General features: G+C 35.5%; 1 long non-coding RNA gene across 1 annotated transcript; it reads right to left on the bottom strand.

Moving 5' to 3' along the window:
- Positions 1–500: 500 nt before the first annotated feature.
- On the bottom strand, positions 501–1,688 carry LOC307165921. Its single transcript, XR_013822556.1, has 3 exons — positions 1,611–1,688; positions 742–993; positions 501–548 (listed from the first exon to the last, which is right to left on the bottom strand). It is a non-coding gene; the product is annotated as an uncharacterized lncRNA (long non-coding RNA).
- Positions 1,689–1,974: the final 286 nt, after the last annotated feature.

The raw sequence follows: 1,974 nt of genomic DNA, 5'->3' as shown, positions 1-1,974 counted from the left end.
CACCTCCCAGTGTCACAAGGTATGCAGAAAAATGAGTTTGTTTATTCTTTAGCAAAGTCATTGATAACTTCATGACTTTTGTACAAAGTCTAGTGTACTAGACCCAGAGCAGGTGATCTTTGCGGTAGTATCATAATGTATTTGAACTTTTTGGTATATTAATGCATTGTTTCATATCTAAAAGCTTTTGTTGAATAAGGGAAAACGGTAATGACCTCTGCTCAGATTTTCTTTCTTTGATATTTTTCTTTTTTTTTTTTTTTTATCACCATGCAGAGAAGTTGAAAACAGAAAGCAGTTTATTTGCATTTCATTAAACACAGTTCACATTTGAGTCTTATAGCTATCACAGTGCTAATATATTGTTATATTATTATTTTATCTAATAAAATATCACAAAGTGATAGATCTATATATCTTCCAGGCCGATACTGTAGTGCTTTTCACAATGCATATTGCATATTCAAAGTAGTTTTACATAAAATAATTCACTGTATATTGGTTTGCAGTACATAATCTAGCTAAGGGTCAGCACTCTGAATTTCAATCTGTGAAAAAATCAAAAAGAATGAAATCAGAATAAAAATGAAATTTATGATGGCACTTTATAGTAGCAATAACATTTTCAAATGAGCATGTCAAATGTGGAAATAATCATTACATCTAACATACCTTTCACTCTTAGTTTGGTGGAACATTCTGCTCTGCCAAATGAGTTGACCACTATCACTTTGTACTCACCGTTATTTTCTGGCCCAACTCGCATGATGTACATAGAGCAGACGCCATATGCATTTGTGATGTAGTAGGTGTTGTTGGAGTTAATGCAGTTGCCATTGAGGTACCATGTGACATGAGGTGTGGGGAAGTCACGGACAGCGCAGGTCATGTACAACTGATATCCCTGCGGTGGACTGTGGACTTTCAGCGGAACCAAAATGGAAGGACTCTAATCAAAAGTTATTGTAGCCAGAATGCTTGTGACCAGTGGCACTAGAAATAAGAAAAATAAATACGAAAAATTTAATTTTGTCATTGTTTGCTAATTTCTCATGCCTACAAGATTTTTTTTAAAAAATTGGTTGCAAAAATAGAAAATGGAGAATTGTACTAGTACTTACTTTACTGCTGCGACCAGATCATTGAGTCAGTGATGATGATTCATTCAGAGTTTTGAGGTCAACTGAGTAATTGAAAAGATCTATAGTAACTTTAAATTATTTATTCATAAGGCAGACATTCACTATTATGGACCAAGGAGATTTTTGTTAGTTATTATGGCTTCAGAAGACTTGGACAAATCATACATGCGTCATATGAACTAATGGTGCGTTTACTTTACATCCTCAGTCCACATTCATTGTAATTGCATCAAAATGAGCAACGAGTACAAATCTTGAAAATTTCTACTTTTGTGTTTCACAGAAAAAAGACAGTCATTCAGTATTGGAATAACATGAGAGTGAGTAAATGATGACAGTTTTCATTTTAGGTTAAACCGTTCCTTTCAATCAACAGATTATGGTGATATACTGTGATGATAAAAAAAAAAAAGATTGATTCGACAATTGAATGAAATGAGCACTAGTTTGTTCTCTCCAGCAACCCACCTCTCAGTTCGTTAATACCCCACGTTGGTGATTTAGATGGATCAGAAAATCCCATATAATTATTTGCATAGAGTGGTATTCTCGACTGGATTGGACAGAGGCAGTGTATACTGTACAGTAACTGTTGCAAAACAAACGGTCAGCTATTGTACGCCAAACACGTGTGTTGGAATCACGTTCATCCACCAAGTAATACAGTTGATCGTCTTTCTTCTGGTCTGGAGATGGAGTCCATGTGATAATGACTTTACCATAAACAACATGTTCCAGCTCCACCGGGCCTGGAGGCTTTGGTTCATCTGTAGAGAAAGAAAGGAAGCTTTCATGCTGCAGGGGTTGGCAAACTTGTGAGGCAATGAAGGTA

The sequence above is a fragment of the Squalius cephalus genome (assembly GCF_949319135.1).
Source record: "Squalius cephalus genome assembly, chromosome: 10".
NCBI classification, from domain to species: Eukaryota; Metazoa; Chordata; class Actinopteri; order Cypriniformes; family Leuciscidae; genus Squalius; species Squalius cephalus.
Note: the sequence above shows the minus strand (reverse complement) of the source record. Positions and strands in the feature narration are given on the sequence as shown.